The 19,172-nt window shown below is 39.3% G+C and overlaps 1 protein-coding gene and 1 pseudogene across 9 annotated transcripts in view; one reads left to right on the top strand and one right to left on the bottom strand.

Annotated features, from left to right (window-relative positions):
* The window catches only part of AUH (AU RNA binding methylglutaconyl-CoA hydratase), a 188,897-nt gene that overhangs the window by 135,970 nt on the left and 33,755 nt on the right, over nucleotides 1-19,172 (bottom strand). The window lies entirely within an intron of this gene.
* Nucleotides 2,541-2,663, top strand: LOC145521817 (small nucleolar RNA SNORA70; annotated as a pseudogene).

The following is a 19,172-nucleotide window of genomic DNA, read 5'->3' as shown; positions in this document are numbered from 1 at the left end:
TTCAATATGGTACCAATCAAAATCCTAACGCTTCTTAGAAGTTGACAAAGTAGATATGCAAAAGCCCAATAACAGTCAAATAAGCTTGAAGAAGAAAAAGTTGGAGAATTTATACTAAAATAAAATGATTATAAAGCTATAGTAAATAACAAAATGTGATGTTTACTCGAAGATAGAGAAACAGAGCAAAGGAATAGAACAGCAAGTCCAGAAAAGACCTACTTGATTTATAACAAAGATGCACTGCTGGAACATTCCAACAGATGAGGCTGGGACCACCGCAAAAGAGTCGAGCACGACTTGGGGACTCAGTTCAGTTCAGTCGCTCAGTCGTGTCCGACTCTTTGTGACCCCACGGACTGCAGCATGCCAGGCTTCCCTGTCCATCACCAACACTTGGAGCTTACTCAAACTCATGCCCATTGAGTCAATGATGCTATCCAACCATCGCATCCTCTGTCATCCCCTTCTCCTCCTGACTTCAAACTTTCCCAGCATCAGGGATTTTTCTAATGAGTCAGCTCTTCGCATCAGGTGGTCAAAGTATCGCACTTTCAGCTTCAGCATCGTCCTTCCAATAAACATCCAGGACTGATCTCCTTTAAGATGGACTGGTTGGATCTCCGTGCAGTCCAAAAGACACTCAAGAGTCTTCTCCAACACCACAGTTCAAAAGCATCAACTCTTTGGTGCTCAGCTTTCTTTATAGTCCAACTCTCACATCCATACACGACTCCTGGAAAAACCACAGGTTTGACTAGATGGACCTTTGCTGGTAAAGTAATGTCTCTGCTTTTTAATATGCTGTGTAGGTTGGTCATAGCTTTTCTTTCAAGGAGCAAGCGTCTTTTAATTTCATGGCTGCAGTCACCATCTGCAGTGATTTTGGAGCCCTCAAAAATAAAGTCTCTCACTGTTTCCATTGTTTCCCCATCTATTTGCCATGAAGTGATGGAACTGGATGCCATGATCTTAGTTTTCTGAATGTTGGGTTTTAAGCCAACTTTTTCACTCTCTTCTTTCACTTTCATCAAGAGACTCTTTAGTACTTCTTGGCTTTCTGCCATAAGGGTGGTGTCATCTGCATATCTGAGGTTATTGATATTTCTCCCAGCAATCTTGACCCCAGCTTGTGCTTCATCCAGTCTGGCATTTCACATGATGTTCCCTGCATATAAGTTAAATAAGTAGGGTGACAATATACAGCCCTACTGTACTTCTCTCCCAGTGTGGAACCAGTCTGTTGTTCCATGTCCAGTTCTCTAACTGTTGCTTCTTGACTTGCATACAGATTTCTCAGGAGGCAGGTAAGGTGGTCTAGTGTTCCCATCTCTTTAAAAATTTTCCACAGTTTGTTGTGATCTACACAGTCAAAGGCTTTGGTGTAATCAATAAAGCAGATGTTTTTCTGGAACTGTTGCTTTTTCGATGATACTGGGGACTAAACAACAACAATATTCAAGGAAACACCAATTACAGACACAGATAGGTTTATAAGCAATATAGTGCTAAAGTGCTGGGGAAGGTCTGGTGGTTGTAGTCACTCAGTCACGTAAGACTCTCACAGCCCCATGGACTGTAGCCCAACAGGCTCCTCTGTCCACGGGATTTCCCAGGCAAGAACACTGGAGTGGGTAGCCATTTCCTTCTCCAGGGGATCTATCTTCCCAACCCAGGGATCAAATCCATGTCTCCTATGTTGCAGGCAATCTCCTGCACTGTAGGCAGATTCTTTACTGACTGAGCCCCAGGGAAGCCCTGGTGAAGGCACAGAGCAACAGGAACTCTGATTTAATGCAGTTGGGAACAAAACTGGCAAAAATCCCTTTGGAAAAGCAATTTCACGCCACATGCACACACCCAATAGAAATGCATATTTACACCAGAAGACATGCACAAGCATATTCTCAGAAGCATTATTTAGAATAGCTGAAACCAGCAACATCCCAAACATTCATCAACAGCAATATGAATAAACTATAAAATATTACCCTAAGGAATATGAATATACTATTCCCAGATGAAGACTATGCAATGAATCCCACAAACATGTTGAGAAAAAGTCAACCTTAAAAAATACATACTTAATATTTTAGTTACAGAAAGTTTGAAAACAGGCAAAATTAGTATTTGGTAATAAAAATCAGAAAAATCTCCATTATTTTGGGGTTAGAGATGGTTAATGATAGGAAAAGGCATATGGAGTGGATTACAGTGTGCTGGTAATGGTAGCGTTTGTTCCTTAATTTGAGTGGTGACTGCATGGGTGAGTTCATTTTGTAGAAATTATTACTTAAACTTTATGCAATTTTCCTACATAATGTTGTTGTTGAGTTGCTAAGTCAGGTCCAACACTTTTGTGACCCCATGGACTATAGCCCACCAGGCTCCTCTGTCCATGGGATTTCCCAGGCAAGAATACTAAAGTGGGTTGCCATTTCTTTCTCCAGGTGATCTTTCCAACCCAGGAAACAAACCTGAGTCCCCTGCACTGACAGGTGGATTCTTTATTTGAGCCACCAGAGAAGACAAAATCCCTTCTGCAGCCAATCAGGCACACTGTGCTTCTTTTCTCTGTGGGGGCCTGGTATGCAATGGCTGGAAAATTCAGCCTCTTTGGTAGTGCATGCAACCAGTTGCCTTAAAGGACCTTGAAGACAGCCCCTTCCAGTGGACATTCATGTCTGACATCCTGGTGTCCCCAATCTAAGTTTCAGACAGGTATGCAGGGTGCCTTTGGAGAGCCGCAGCACACACTGGCCAGGGTCCACACTGACCAAGTTATCATGTCCATCTGCACCAAGCTGCAAAACAAGGAATAGATGACTAAGGCCCCACACAGGGCCATGTTCAAGTTCACTGGCCCCTGAAGATACACATCTCCAAGAAGTGGATGCATCTGAAGACATGGTAGCAGAAAAGTGGATCATCCTGGACAATGAGTAGTCAAATGTTAGGTTGGTACAAAAGTAATTATGGTTTCAGATGTGAATTTTAAATCATTATAACCAGGCTCAAATATATCTTCATTAATCAAGATAGGAACCATTACAATCAACACATTTTTACCAACAAGAAATGTTTATTTCTGTAGCATAAAAAATTCATACTTCACTGTTTACAACAACTAGGACATGGAAGCAACCATCAGCAGACAAATGGATAAGGAAGTTGTGATACATATACACAATGCAATATTACTCAGCTATAACAAAGAACACATTTCAGTCAATTCTAATGAGGTGGATGAAACTGGAGCCTATTATATAGAGTGAAGTAAGTCAGAAAGAGAAACACCAATACAGTATACTAACGCATATATACGGAATTTAGAAAGACGTAAATGACAATCTTGTATGCAAGACAGCAAAAGAGACACAGATGTAAAGGACAGGCTTTTGGACTATGTGGGAGAAGGCGAAGGTGAGATGATTTGAAAGAATAGCATTGAAACATGTATATTACCATACATAAAATAGATGACCAGTGCAAGTTTGATGCATGAAGCAGGGCACTTAAAGCCAGTGCTCTGGGACAACCCAGAAGGATGGGGTGGGGAGGGAAGTGAGGTTCAGGATGGGGGGACACATGTACTCCCGTGGCTGATTCATGTCGATGTACAGCAAAAACCACCACAATATTGGAAAGTAATTACCCTTCCATTAAAATAAATAAATTAGTTTTTTTTTTAAAAGTTCGTGCTTTAGGATTCAAAGAACTTTTGGAAAGCATTTTCTGCCTCTTGCTGGATGTGGAAGTGGTTTCCCTGCAAAAAGCTGTCTAGGTGCTTGAAGAAGTGGCAGTCAGCTGGTACTGAGATCATGTGAATATGGCAGATGAGGCAAAACTTTGTAACCCAGTTCGTTCAACTTCTGAAGCGTTGGTTATTCAATGTGTAATCAGACGTAGCCATGCAGAAGAACTGGGCCCATTCTGTTGACAATATCAACTGCAGGCATTGCAGTTTTCAGTGCATCTCATCGATTTACCAAGCATACTTCTCAGTTGCAATGGTTTCACCAGAATTCAGAAAGCTGTAGTGGATCAATTGGGCAGCAGACCATCAACCAGTGACCATAACTGCTTGGTGCAAGTTTGCTTTGGGAAGTGCCCTGGAGCTTCTTCTTGGTCCAACCACTGAGAGGGTTGTCACTGGTTGTCATATAAAATCCACTTTTTGTGGCATGTCACAATCTGACAGAGACATGGGTCATTGTTGCGAAGAATAAGAGAAGATGACACTTCGATATGACGATTTTTTTGACCTGCAATCAGCTCACAAGGCACCTTCCCAATTTGCTTCAAATGCCGAATGACCATAGAATGGTCAACACTGAGTTCTTTGACAATTTATTGTGTAGCTGTAAGAGGACAAGCATCAATGATTACTCTCAACTGGTCACTGTCAGCTTCCTATGGTGGCCACTAACGCTCCTCATCTTCAAGGCTCTCGTCTCCTTTGCAAAACTTCTTGAAGACCACTGTGCTCTATATCCATTAGCAGTTCCTGGGCCAAAGGCACTGTTGATGTTGTGATTTGTCTCTGCTGCTATATGATCCATTTTGAACTCAAATTAAAAAACTGCTAGGATTTGCTTTTTGTCTTAACATTATTTCTACAGTCTAAAATCACAAACAGCCAGTAATGTCATTAGCAAAAAAATAAAGCTAGAAATGAATATTAAAATGATGTGTAACATAACCACATTTATTTAAGAATGTATTTCAATATAAAACAGCAAGTTCAACAATGTAAAACCGCGATTACTTTTGCACCAACCTAATAACATCTCTAATTGTGGCCCACAGGACAAATGGCGGAACCTGCACTCATGAAAGCCTATATTTTTCCCTCCTTACTCATGACTACCAATAAACCCTAATTTCCTGCCCCAAAAGACAAATGAAAAAAAAAAAAATTCCTGATCCCCACACACAATTACCTGATCCAGCTACCACCAATTTTCTCTTTTTTTTAATAAGCCAGACTCCTCAAAAGGGCTGCTCTTTCTGTCTTCCAATCTCTCCTCTTACAGTATGTCTCTAAGTAAAGGGGACAAAAAGACAGTAAAAAATAAATATAATAAATAACCTACATAAAAAGTAATAAATGTTCAGGAGTAAAACAATCAGGAAATGTGAATCTGGAGTAGAAGATGTGAACAATGTTACAATATTAAATAGTATGATCACACTGTTCTTACTGACAAAGTATAATAAAATTCAGTGAGATCTCTGTAGTTAGTAAGTTCCTGATAATTTAATATTTGGTTCTAAGTTACATATTTTAATTACTTATATTGCTCCTGTACTGCAAACTCTTTTCAACTAAACATGTAGTAATTAGAAATGTAATACCCCAAGAAGATAATGCACAGTTACTACATTATTTAACAATTCTGAGAGAGTATCTATTTCATTTAAATATTGCCCACTAAAATGGTCCTCTCTTAATTAAAATTCTTGGGCTTTTTTTAAAAAATAAATTCCTTCTTTTGAATATGCTTTAGGAGTATTATGTAGTAAATTTCTACTTATTTATATTTGCCATGGACTAGTCCAGTAAGACTCTAGAAAACTTATGGGAAACAACTATAATATTGTTTGTTGTACACTGCAGGACATCTAGCTTCCTTGGCTCCCAATAATCAAATGACAGTAAAGTCCCTCAATCATCATGACAAGCAAAAATGCCTGCCCAAATTCCAATATGTTTCCCACTGAGTGTTACAATCCCCCTTGAGATCTATTATCTAATAATTCAGTGGTCTTCAACTTTTTTTGTTTCCATTACTGCTGCACAGAATTTCAAAAGACAATATACTACCTTGAACATTTTTATACTGACATCTAAAATTTTTCATAATTTAAGTTTAAATAGATGCTATGTAAAGGCCCTAGAGCCTGCGTACCACAACTAGAGTCCGCACACTGCAACTACTGAAGCCCACACGCGCTATAGCCCCTGCTCCACAAGAGAAGCCAGCACTGCAGTGAGAAGCCCACACACTCCAACTGTACATTATGAACACTGGCACCTTAAAATACAGTTGATTTATATTATTGTCAATGTATCCAGCAGAATCTACATACCTCAGTGACTGACTCTCAAAATCATTCATGTCTAAAACAACACACAAATCCTTGCTTAACAATAGAAATACCACATCATTTACTTTCTTTATGAACAATTTTATGAAGTGTTATATTCCTATAACATTTTTCTGTGACTTTTTTTCTGGTACCATCAGCTTTTATGCTTAAAAATCTTCTTTTGATCACTCTGTCACAATTCTATGCAACAAAACATATATACAAATAGAATTGATTCTTATTAAATTCCTTGTAACCATGAAGCACTAAGTTTAAAAGTTTTTCTTTGGATTGACTTTTGATTACAAGTATTATTAGCATACAGTTGATTGAAGCAAAAATACATATCTGACAACTAGGTACTAAAAGTAAACTTTTTTGGAAAATGTTATCTCAATGAGACAGATGAGACTACCTGCCTTCCGTTTATTATTTCATATATGTACGAATGTAACCACTTATTGCTAGAATATTTCAGCAATGTCTCCCAATTCTTTCAACTCCTTTAGAGTCAGCTGTTGAAAAATCACATAGTAATCAAGAAGCATTTAACAATTCCATAAAAACTGCACTGTCTTTAACTCATGCTGGAAACAAAGAACCAGACACTGCCAAAATAAGGATCCTAGTTGAAATTGTCAACGTGGGTATTGTAAACAGTTCTTTTATGGCAATTCATAGCTTTCTCCCTCCCTGAAGCAAGGAAGCAAAAAAAACTGGGGGGGGGGGGTACTATGAAAGAGAAAATGGTAAAGTTAAACAACAGATCAGACCAAAAAGTTCTAAGAAAAAATGCATATAAGTTGTATTATCAGCTATATTCCTTTAAAACAATCTGTATCTCCGGAATGGCTAGAGGAGATTCCAACCTCAGTCTGGGGGAATCCCTGCTTTAAGTCATTTCCCTCAGAAATGTGGTTGCTGGGTCATGTGAAGTGCAATGATCTTTAAAAGTTAATACCAAACTGTTTTTCCAAAGTATTTCCACCTCCATACACTGTCACCAGCAGTGCAATGCTCTACATTATCACCAGTGCCTGGCACTGTCACACTTAGTTCCGCTCATCTCACGGGTGAGAAAAGGTGGCTTTAAGCCGCACTTTTCTCAGAACAGCGAAAGATGAAACATCTCTATTTTGTAGAACATTACTGTACAGTGAACAAAGTCATCATTTCAGAACTGTTTCAGTTTATGGACATGTGCTGTCAAGCCAAAGCACCATGGTCTTCTGTGCTCCCACTCCAAATAGGCTTTAATCTCTTCCATCCAACCAAAACATCAGGTTAAGATAAGCAAGGATTTCCAGGTGCCTCAATCTGCATCTTAACCTCCAAAAAACACCAGATGGAGTAGATGCTGTCCTGGGGAGCTGCCCATCTAAGACCAGAAGATGTATCCGTTTTCCTCTCCTGTACTGCTCTTGCACAGTGGTTGTAGTAGTGTTATCCTAGTCTCACAAAAACAGCTGAGAAAAGGTCTTTCTTTTTTACTTATCAAATAATATATGTAAGATTGGAATTGTCTGTTCCATGAAATGTGTGAATAGAATATTCCTCTCCAGTCATGGAGATCAAGAGTTTTCACTGTTAAAAGACTAGTTAAGTTTTCAATTTCTTAAGTCGGTTTTGGTTAAGTTTTATTTTCCAATAGTTTACCTAGTCCACTTAAAATATCAAATTCATTGACGTCAGTTATTCTTAATATTATTTTACCAAATTAATCTCGGTGAAATTTATACCTATGGCATTCTTTTTCAATGTGAATACTGTTTAGCTATTCCCTCACCATTGATAAATCTTACCAGAAATTTGACTTTCTGACTTTCAAAGAACCAGCTTTGGACTTTATTATTCTTAGTACTTACTGAGTGTTTTCTGTGTCATAAGTTTATGTTCATCTTCAGTTTCTTCCTTCTACTCTGAGTTTATTCTGTAATCACTTTTGTCATTTTTTTAAATTGGATTCTTAGTTTATTCATCTTGAGCATTTATTCTTAAAGTACAATCTTAACTACATTACACAACTTCTAAAGTATTTTGTTAGAATTTAATTCTGAATATGTTCTAATTTGCATTAAGATTCCTTTGTTGAGCTGTAACTTATTTAGAAGTTATTTTAAATTTCCCCCTGTAGGGGACTTTTTCTAATTACCTTTTGTAAATGACTTGTATCTTAACTGCCTGTAGTCACAGAACTCGGTCTTTGAAATCTGTGGAGGCTTTACAGCCAAGCAGATGGCTAATTTTCATGAATATTTCATGTACACTTGAAAGAGATGCACAGTCATCAACTGCTGAGGGCAATGATCCACACAGGTACAATACATTAACCCTCAGTAGGCCAGGAAAAATAATCAACACCCTTAATCAGCTGGGCTGATAGACTCTTTGTATTTTATTTAATATTTAGGTCATTTTATAAATAATACACAGGGTTTCCCAGGTGGCACAGTGGTTAAGAATCTGCCTGCCAATGCAAGAGAGGCAGGTTTGATCTCTGGGTTGAGAAGATCCCCTGGAGAAGGAAATGGCAACTCACTCCAGTATTTTTGCCTGGGAAATCCTATGGACAGAGAAGCACGGCAGGCTATAGTCCATGGGGTCCCAAAGAGTCGGACATGACTGAGCAACTAAGCACCCAGCACATAATTTACAGAAAAATAAAAGGATATAGTAAAAAACCAAATTAACTGAAAAGTTTAATCAAAATTTAAATACAGAAAATCCGTATTTTTATTTTATATTTCCTAGTATGTACAGATATATACAGATATGTGTATGATACATACACATATCTACAAATGCATAACGTGTGTATATATACACTCACACACATACACACATGAAAAGAGAATGAAATTGGTCACCAACTAACATGCACGAATCTGGGACATACAGTTTTATAAAATCTGATTCCAGATTTCAGTTATATCTCTACTAGATAATCATCACTTCTGCTGCTTCTTGAATCTGCACCGTAGAAATGCAGTACTTTTTAAAAATTTTGATGTCTCATAAACTTGCTGAGAAGGACAGCCCTATTATTTGTTCCTTGGTTATAAATACTCATTTTTAGATTTATAAACATACACCAAAATGATCCAAGCCAATGTTTTGCTTTCTTTCCTAAATCATATATTTACTTCCTATCACCGTTGTATACACACTTTAATTCACCACTCTTCAATTATAAGCTGTATCAAGTAAATGTTCATGCACAGCATTATACGCAATGCAAGAATAAGTCACATATTCTTTTAGCAGAACTGAAGAGTCCCAACTTCTTGTCACAAAATACTGCAGAAACACACTGGTCACTCATCAATTGAGTTCAAAAAAAATTCATCTAGGATATTGCTATTTGGTGACTCACAGTCTAAGACTTCACTCATATGATCCAGTTCACCATAATAATTAGGGCCTAGAGTCTGCTGCCTCTGTTAACCATTCAGTTCAGTTCAGTCACTCAGTCGTGTCCAACTCTTTGCAACCCCGTGAACTGCACCATGCCAGGCCTCCCTGTCCATCACCAACTCCCGGAGTTTACCCAAACTCATGTCCAGTGAGTCAGTGATGCCATCCAACCATCTCATCCTCTTTCGTCCCCTTCTCCTCCTGCCCTCAATCTTTCCCAGCATCAGAGTCTTTTCAAATGAGTCAGCTCTTCGCATCAGGTGGCCAAAGTATTGGAGTTTCAGCTTCAGCATCAGTCCTTCCAATGAATATTCAGGACTGATTTCCTTTAGGATGGACTGGTTGGATCTCCTTACAGTCCAAGGGACTCTCAAGAGTCTTCTCCAACACCATAGTTCAAAAGCATCAGTTCTTCTGTGTTGACCATTATTTTACCCATTTAATAGCTGAAATGCCTTCCTCTGTCAATTTTTCTACTTTTGTACCATTACATGTAGAAAATGAAAACTATTAAATTCTCAGTTGTGTTAAATGACTACAAAGATGGTACCTCCAGACTTCATTTATATTTTCTTAAAATATGTTCAACACTTCAGGTAATGTAATAAAATCAAAGATAATGCAATAGTCATGACTTGACTACTATAACATCTTTCTAGATGATTCCATCATCCTTTCATTTTCTTATTTTAGTCTTAATATAGTGGAGAATAATTAGAGTGATGATAAAAATTATTCTAGGATGATAAAATTACCTACACACAGATAAAGTGATATAAGAACCCACAGCATCTTAGATTCATCAACAAAGGACCCATACAGTATACACTATAAGAGAAAAGGAGTTTTAATTTTCTATTTTAAAGTAAATTTTCTGTTCTTCAGAAGACCTCTAAGACAGAAAGAAAGCCATAAAGCATCAATCCAACAAATCCAAGTAGAATTGTTCAAAAAAGAAACTAGTAAAGGAAATCTGGGTCCACGGGACTCTGATGATAAGAGTTAAGTTTATTAACCTATTCAAATATTCTTTCTTTCTATCCAAATAGACTTTCTTTTTTCTTGTTTAATCTATTAATACCTAAGAAAGTTGCTAAAAAAAAAAATCCTATTATGGTGGTGAATATGGCTTTTTTTCCTTACAGTGATGTGAATTTTTACACTATGTATTTCAAGGCTGGCATAAAAGTTCAGAATCATCATTCTACCAGGGAAATTTAAACTTTTGTCATTATCTAGTGACCTTCTTTATCTCTAATAATTACCATTCTGATAAAAATTTGTTTGAAAATCTATTTCATTTGATATCAATACAGTTATACCAGCTTTACCAGCTTTCTTGTAGTCAGTATTAGATTGGTATATCTTTTTCTACTCAACTTCCAACATCCTTGTTATAGGTGTTTCTTATGAGTAGCTTAGTTATAATTTCTTAAGTCAGCTACTACTTATCTTCTAATTAAAGAATTTAGTACACTTGCATTCACCATGATAGGTAATAAATTTGATGTATTTCTACAATTGCATTTGGGGATATTTAGCCCTGTAGTTCTATTCCTTCTCCCACCATCTCCCTCTCTATTTTAACCCTGAGGGTTAAAAACTCTAGGGGTATCCAAAAATTTTGTGAGATTTACCTCCGAGAGCCTGACCAGCTTCTCAAAGTAAATACTGGAGAATCCCCTCTCCCTTCTGACAGAGGAAGAAGAAAAGGAACCATTTTGAAATACCAGAGCACTCTGTTCTTAACAAAGTCTGCCTGCAGGGGAAACTAATTAACCAAAGCCTAACTGACCAGGAGGAAGGGAAATACCCAATTCCAGTCCATTCAGTCATCTAGTCCCACCTAAGGGGTCAAAAAAAAACACTGAGAAACACTTGTGAAGTTCACATTTCAGATGCACAGGCTCACTAAAAGCCTAACACTTAATCACAGCACTCCCCCTCCCTGCAACACCCAGCCCTACTGAAAAGCCTTTTAGTATCTTGTTGATGGTCCGACATAATGTACTGGGTAAAGCACCTACTGTAAATAGGCCAAGGTTGTTGTGTTTTCATTGTCGTTTGTTTCTAGGAATCTTTTGATTTCCCGTCTTATTTCTTCAGCAATCTCCTCATTATTTAATGTATTATTTAATCTCCATGAGTGTGTTTTTGCAGTTTCTTTCCTGAGTTGTTCAGTTCAGTTCAGTCCAGTCACTCAGTCATGTCCGACTCTTTGCGACCCCATGGACTGCAGCACGTCAGGCCTCCCTGTGTATCACCAACTTCTGGAGTTTACTCAAACTCATGTTCATTGAGTCGGTGATGCCATCCAACCATCTCATCCTCTGTCATCCCCTTCTCCTCCAACCTTCAATCTTTCCCAGCATCAGGGTGTTTTCCAATGAGTCAGCTCTTCGTATTAGATGGCCAAAGTATTGCAGTTTTAGCTTCAACATCAGTCCTTCCCATGAACACTCAGGACTGATCTCCTTTAAGATAGACTAGTTGGATCTCCTTGCTGTCCAAGAGACTCTAGAGAGTCTTCTCCAACACCACAATTCAAAAGCATCAACTCTTTGGTGCTCAGCTTTCTTTATAGTCCAACTCTCACATCCATACATGACTACTGGAAAAACCATAGCCTTGACTGTTGGCAAAGTAATGTCTCTGCTTTTTAATATGCTGTCTAGGTTGGTCATAGCTTTCCTTCCAAGAAGTAAGCGTCTTTTAATTTCATGGCTGCAGTCACCATCTGCAGTGATTTTGGAGCCCAAAAAAGTAAAGTCTGCCACTGTTTCCCCACCTACTTGCCTGAGTTGATATCTTGTCTCATTGTGTTGTGGTCAGAGCAGACACTTGATATGATTTCAATTTTCTTAAATTTACTGAGGCTTGATTTGTGGCAAGATGTGGTCTATCCTGGAGAATGTTCCATGTGCACTTGAGAAGAAAGTGTATTCTTCTACATTTGGATAGAATGTCCTAAAGATATCAATTTGGTTCATTTGGTCTAATGTTTCATTTAAGGTTTTGTGTTTCCTTATTGATTTGCTATGTTGATGGTCTGTCCATTTGTGTAAGTAGGGTGTTAAAGTCCCCTACTATTACTGTGTCACTGTCAATTTCACCTATTATGTCTGTTAGTGTTTGCCTTGTGTACTGAGATGCTCCTATGTTGGGTGCATAAATATTCACAATTGTTACGTCTTCTTCTTGGATTGTTCCCTTGATCATTATGTAGTGTCCTTCTTTATCTCTTGCAATATTCTTTAAAGTCTATTTTGTCTGAAATTAGAATTGCCACTCTGGCTTTCTTTTGGTTTCCATTTGCATGGAATATCTTTTTCCATCCTTTTACTTTCAGACTGTATGTGTCTCTATGTCTGAAGTAGGTCTCTTGTAGGCAGCATATAAATGGGTCTTGTTTTTGCATCCATTCAATCAGTCTGTAATTTTGGTTGGTGTCTTCAATCTGTTTACATTTAAAGTAATTACCGATATCTATGTTCCTATTGGCATTTTCTTGTTTTGGGTTTGTTTTTGTGGGTCTTTCCTTTCTCCTGTGTTTACTGCCTAAATAAGTTCCTTCAGTATTTGTTAAAGCTGGTCTGGTAGTGGAAAATTCTCTTAAACTTTTACTTGTCTGTAAAGCTTTTGATTCCTCCATCAATTTTGAATGAGACCCTTGCCAGGTATAGTAATCTTGGTTGTAGACTTTATTCTCTCAGTACTTTAAATATCCTTCAATTCCCTTCTGGACTGCAGAGTTCTGCTGAAAGATCCACTGTTAATTGTATGGGTTTTCCCTTTATGTTTCTTGTTGCTTTTCCCTTGCTGCTTTTAATATTTTTTCGTGTTTAATCTCTGTTAGCTTGATTAATGTATGTCTAGACGTGTCTCTCCTTGGGTTTATCCTGTAAGGGACTCTCTGCATGGCGCTGGAGCAACTTTGAGGAGATGCCCCACGTTCAAGGGCGGAGATGCCCCACGTTCAAGGGCAGAGAAGCCCCACCAAGATGGTAGGCGCTGGAGCAGTGGTTCCGCAGTGCAGGAGAGGCAGCCACGTGGCGCTAGAGCAACTCTGAGGCGATACCCTATGTCCAAGGGCAGAGAAGCCCCAGCAAGATGGTAGGAGGGGTGAAATTGCGTTTAGAATCAAACCCCATACCCACCAGAAATGCTCAGAGGGCTCAAACAAATCTTGCGTGCACCAGGACCCACAGATCCCACAGACACTGAGACAGAACTGTGTTTGAGTGTCTCCAGTGGAGGTACGGGTCAGCAGTGGACTCCTTCAGGGGCAGGGGCTCTGGTTGCAGTAGACCTGGGTACAGCATAAGCCCTCTTGGAGGAGGCTGCCATTAACCCCACCGTAGAGCTGCCAGAACTTACACAGGATGGGGGAAATAGACTCTGGGAGGGCACAAACAGAACCTTGAGCGCACCAGGATCCAGGAGAAAGGAGCAGTGACCCCACAAGAGACTGACCCAGACTTGCCCATAAGTGTTCATGAGTCTCCAGTGGAGGCATGGGCTGGCGGTAGCCTGCTACAGGGTTGGAGGCACTCAGTGCAGTGGAACATGCATGGGACCTTTTGAAAGAGGTCCCCATTATCTTCATTACCTCCACCATAGTTTGGCCTCAGGTCAAACAACAGCGAGGGAACACAGCCCCACACTTCAACAGAAAATTGAATTAAAGATTTACTGAGCATGGACCCGCCCATCAGAACAAGACCCAGTTTCCTCCTTTGTCAGTCTCTCCCATCAGGAAGCTTCTTCCATAAGCCTGTTACCCTTCTCCAACAGAGGGCAGACAAAATGATAACCACAATCACAGAAAATTAACCAATCTGATCACATGGACCACAGCCTTGTCTATCTCAATGAAACTATGAGTCATGCGGTGTAGGGCCAGCCAAGACAGACAGGTCATGGTGGAAAGTTCTGACAAAACGTGGTCCACTGGAGAAGGGGATGGCAAACCACTTCAGTATTCTTGCCTTGAGAACCCCATGAACAGTATGAAAAGGCAAAAAGATAGGACACTGAAAGATGAACTCCCCAGGTCAGCAGGTGCGCAGTATGCTACTGGAGATCAGTGGAGAAATAACTCTAGAAAGAATGAAGAGACAGAACCAAAGCAAAAACAACACCCAGTTGCGGATGTGACTGGTGATGGAAGTAAAGTCCAATGCTGTAAAGAGCAAGACTGCACAGAAACCTGGAATGTTAGGTCTATGAAATTAAGGCAAATTGGAAGTGGTCAAACAGGAGATGGCAAGAGTGAACATCAACATTTTAGGAATCAGTGAACTAAAATGGACTGGAATGGGTGAATTTAACTCAGGTGACCATTATATCTACTACTGCGGGCAAGAATCCCTTAGAAGAAATGGAGTAGCCATCATAGTCAACAAAAGAGTCCGAAATGCAATACTTGGGTGCAATCTCAAAAACAACAAATCTGTTTGTTTCCAAGGAAAACCATTCAGTATCACAGTAATCCAAGTCTATGCCCCGACCAGTAACGCTGAAGAAGCTGAACTTGAACAGTTCTATGAAGACCTACAAGACCTTCTAGAACTAACACCCAAAAAAAGATGTCCTTTTCATCATAGGGGATTGGAATGCAAAAGGAGGAAGTCAAGAAACACCTGGAGTAACAGGCCAATTTGGCCTTGGAGTATAGAATGAAGCAGGGCAAAGGCCAGTAAGAGTTTTGCCAAGAGAACGTACTGGTCATAGCAAACACTTTCTTCCAACAACAAAAGAGAAGACTCTGCACATGGACATCACCAGATGGTCAATACCGAAATAAGACTGATTATATTCTTTGCAGCCAAAGATGGAGAAGCTCTATACAGTCAGCAAAAACAAGACCAGGAGCTGACTATGGCTCAGATCATGAACTCCTTATTGGCCAGATTCAGGCTCCAATTGAAGAAAGTAGGGAAAACCACTAGACCATTCAGGTATGACCTAAATCAAATCCCTTATGATTATACAGTGGAAGTGACAAACAGATTCAAGGGATTAGATCTGATAAGACAGAGTGCCTGAAGAACTGTGGACAGAGGTTCATGACTTTGTATAGGAGGCAGGGATCAAGACCATCCCCAAGAAAAAGAAATGCAAAAAGGCAAAATGGTTGTCTAAGGAGTCCTTACAAATAGCTGTGAAAAGAAAAGAAGCAAAAGGCAAAGGAGAAAAAGAGAAAAGGCAAAGGAGAAAAGCAAAGATATACTAATCTGAATGCAGAGTTCCAAAGAATAGCAAGGAGAGATAAAAAAAAAGCCTTCCTCAGTGAGCAATGCAAAGAAATGGACGAAAACAACAGAATGGGAAAGACTAGAGATCTCTTCAAGAAAATTAGAGATACCAAGGGAACATTTCATGCAAAGATACGCACAATAAAGAACAGAAATCGTATGGACCTAACAGAAGCAGGAAATGGCAACCCATTCCAGTATTCTTGCCTGGAAAACTCCATGGACTGAGGAGCCTGGTAGGCTGCCGTCCATGGGGTCGCAAAGAGTCGGACACAACTGAGTGGCTTCACTTCACTTCACTAACAGAAGCAGAAGATATTAAGAAGAGGTGGCAAGAATACACAGAAAAACTATACTAAAAAGATCTTCAAATCCCAGATAACCATGATTATGTGATCATTCACCTAGAGCCAGACATCCTGGAATGCGAAGTCAAGTGGGCCTTAGGAAGCATCACTACAAACAAAGCTAGTGGAGGTGATGGAATTCCAGTTGAGCTATTTCAAATCCTCAAAGATGATGCTGTAAAAGTGCTGCACTCAATATGTCAGCAACTTTGGAAAACAGCAGTGGCCACAGGACTGGAAAAGGTCAGTTTTCATTCCAATCCCAAAGAAAGGCAATGCCAAATAATGCTCAAACTACTGCACGATGGCATTCATCTCACACACTAGCAATGTAATGCTTAAAATTCTCCAAGCCAGGCTTTAACAGTACGTGAACTATGAAGTTCCACAAGGTCAAGCTGGATTTAGAAAAGGCAGAGGAACCAGAGATCAAATTGCCAACATTCGCTGGATCATCAAAAAAGCAAGAGAGTTACAGAAAAACATCTATTTCTGCTTTATTGACTACGCCAAAGCCTTTGACGGTGTGGATCACAAGAAACTATGGAAAATTCTTCAAGAGATGGGAATACCAGACTACCTGCCTCCTGCAAAATCTGTAAGCAGGTCAGGAAGCCACAGTTAGAACTGGACGTGGAACAACAGACTGGTTTCAAATTGGTAAAGGAGTACGTCAAGGCTGTACATTGTCACCCTGCTTATTCAACTTATATGAAGAGTACATCATGAGAATTGTGAATAACACAACTACTGAAATTAAAAATACTCCAGAAGGAACCAATAGTAGAATAACTGAGGCAGAAGAACCGATAAGTAAGCTGGAAGACAGAATGGTTGAAATAACTTCTGAAGAGCAGAATCAAGGAAAAAGAATGAAAAGAACTGAGGACAGCCTCAGAGAGTATTGGACAATATGAAACCCACCAACATTCAAGTTATAGGGGTCCCAGAGGAAAAAGAAAAAAAGAAAAGCACTGAGAGAAGTTTTGAAGAGATTGTAGGCAGGTGTGTTCTTTACCACTGAGTCTTTACCAGGGAAGCTCTACATTAAGAAGCTATCAAATGAGAAGTAAATTTAACCCAAAGCAGAGAAAATAAAATAATAAAAAAAATTAATGATACAGAAAAGAAAAAAGAAACAATGAAACCAAGCCAGTTATTTCAAAGGATCAAGAAAAGTTATAAATGTTTTGCCAGAAGTTTTGAAAAAAGATACAAATAGTATCAAAAATGAAGGAGGAACCATCACTATAGATTCAAAAGACATTAAAAGGATAATAAGGGACTATCCACTTCACAGATCCCTGCCTTGTTGTGGCGAAGGGGCTTGCATAATTTGATGAAGCTATGAGCCATGCCATGTAGGGCCACCCAAGACAGATGGGTCATAGTGGAAAGTTCTGACAAAACATGATCCACTGGAGGAGGGAATGGCAAACCACCCCAGTATATCTGCTGTGAGAACCTCATGAATGTATAAAAGGACACGACATGACACTGAAAGAAGAGTCCCCGAGATCTGAAGGTGTCCAATATGCTACTTGGGAAGAGAGGAGGACAACTACTAATGGCCCCAGAAAGGATGAAGCAGCTGGACCAATGCAGAAATGGTGCTCGGTTGTGGATGTGTCTGCTGATGAAAGTAAAATCCAATGCTGCAAAGAACAGTACTGCATAGGAACCTGGAATGTCAGGTTCCTGGAATCAAGGTAAATTGGAATGTGGTCAAGCACAAGATAAACATCTACATCTTAGGAATCAGTGAACTAAAATTGACGGGAATGGGCAAATTTAATTCAGATGACTATTATATCTACTACTGTGGGCTAGAGTCCATAAGAGAAATGGAGTAGCCCTTATAATCAACAAGAGAGTCCAAAATGCAGTACTTGGGTGCAACCTCAAAAATGACATAATGATCTCGATTCATTTTCAAGGCAAGCAATTCAATATCAGAGTAACTCAAGTCTATGCCCCTACCATAGATGCCAAAGAAGCTGAGGTTGATCAGTTCTATGAAGACCTAAAAGACCTCCTAGAACTAACACCAAAAAATATATATATATATATTCTGTTCATCACTGGAGATTAGCATGCAAAAGTAGGAAGTCAAGAGACACCTGGAGTAACAGGCAAGCTTGACCTTGGAGAACAAAACTAAGCAGGACAAAGGCTAACTGAATTCTGTCAAGAGAATGCATTGGTCATAGCAAATACCCTTTTCAACAACACAAGAGATGAATTTACACATAGACATCACCGAACAGCCAATACCAAAATCAAACTGAATATACATTCACTGTAGCCGAAGATGGAGAAGCTGTACACAGTCGGCAAAAACAAGACCTAGAGTGGACTGTGGCTCAGATCATCAGCTTCTCATAGCAAAATTCAGGCTTAAACTACAGAAAGTGGGGAAAAACACTAGGCCAGCCAGGTACGACTTAAATTAGATCCCCTATGAATCTGCAGTGGAGGTAACAAATAGATTCAAGGGATTAGATCTGGTAGACAAAGTGCCTGAAGAACTACAGACAGATAATATTGTACAATAATACTGTACAGAAGGCAGCAAACAAAACCATCCTAAAGAAAAAGAAAAGCAAGAGGGTAAAGTGGTTATCTGAGAGGACCCTGAAAATAGCTAAAGAAAGAAGAGAAGTGAAGAGAAAGGGAGAAAGGGAAAGTATACCCAATCAAATGCAGAATTCCAAAAACAGCACAAAGGGACAAGAAGGCCTTCTTCAATGAACAATGTATAAAACTGGAAGACAACAGAAAGGGAAGAACTAGAGGAAAGCTGGAGATATCAAGGGAACATTTTAACCAAAGATGGGCACAATAAAGGATATAAACAGTAGAGACCTAGTAGATGCTGGAGATCAAGAAGAGATGGAAAGAATACATGGAAGAATGGTATAAAAAAGATCCAAATGGACCAGATTTCTACAGTGGTGTGGTCAGCCACCCAGAGCCACACATTCTGGAGAGCAAAGTCGAGTGGGCCTTAGGAAGCACTGATATTAATAAAGCTAGTGGATCTGAAAGAATTACAGTACAA

Source organism: Giraffa tippelskirchi, chromosome 1 (genome assembly GCF_054371585.1).
Source record: "Giraffa tippelskirchi isolate mGirTip1 chromosome 1, T2T-mGirTip1v1.2.pri, whole genome shotgun sequence".
NCBI lineage: Eukaryota > Metazoa > Chordata > Mammalia > Artiodactyla > Giraffidae > Giraffa > Giraffa tippelskirchi.
Note: the sequence above shows the minus strand (reverse complement) of the source record. Positions and strands in the feature narration are given on the sequence as shown.